The sequence below is a fragment of the Nematolebias whitei genome, chromosome 1, assembly GCF_014905685.2.
Source record: "Nematolebias whitei isolate Nwh7 chromosome 1, NemWhi1, whole genome shotgun sequence".
NCBI classification, from domain to species: Eukaryota; Metazoa; Chordata; class Actinopteri; order Cyprinodontiformes; family Rivulidae; genus Nematolebias; species Nematolebias whitei.
In genome coordinates this window covers 42070913-42071626 of record NC_056498.1, presented here as the reverse complement: position 1 = coordinate 42071626, position 714 = coordinate 42070913, and the positions used below count along the sequence as shown (strand labels likewise).

General features: G+C 47.3%; 1 protein-coding gene across 1 annotated transcript in view; it reads left to right on the top strand.

Annotated features, from left to right (window-relative positions):
* The window catches only part of plod3 (procollagen-lysine, 2-oxoglutarate 5-dioxygenase 3), a gene marked incomplete in the record, with an annotated part of 34637 nt that overhangs the window by 26702 nt on the left and 7221 nt on the right, over positions 1-714 (top strand).

The window sequence follows — 714 nt, the reverse complement described above, 5'->3', positions numbered from 1 at the left end:
TAGTCTCTGTTGGGCTTTAACGGAAATGTTAAAGTCAGGTTGAAGGTCTGAGGTGGAGATGTGAAGCAAAGCTGACATCATCAGTGAGAGAGGATCTATATCTGGATTTGGTTAACTTCATTTGTTTACACATGTATTTTGTAATTCCCCTTACGGGGGCCGGTCACAGTCAACCAAAGGGCCGCATGTGGCCCTGGGGCCGTACAATGCCCAGGTCTGCTCTAGAGCCTGTCTTGTGTGGGATTTCTCCTTCTGCCTGGCTCCTGAGCTAGTGGGGACGCTGTCTGCTCTGTGGTACAGAGTCCTGATGACTCCTAACTTGTGCTCCAAAGGGTGATGGGAGTCAAACTGCAAATACTGGTCTGTGTGGGTGGGTTTGTGGTACACCTCAGTTTGCAAATGTCCTCTATCAGAGACTGAGACCTCACAGTCCAAGAAAGCCAACCTACCATTTTTTACATCTTCTCGTTTGAACTTGATGTATTTATCCACAGAGTTGATGTGGTCAGTAAAATGTTGGACTTCCTGAGATTTGATTTTAACCCAGGTGTCGTCAACATACCTGATCCAATGACTTGGTGGTGTCCCTGAAAAGGACGTCAAAGTTTCATCCTGCCTCAGCAATGCCAAACCACCACCTTCCAACATCAGTAGAGAGGAGAGGGACGCACTCACCACTCTTAGCAAGGACAAAAACATCATCATTCTCCCAGC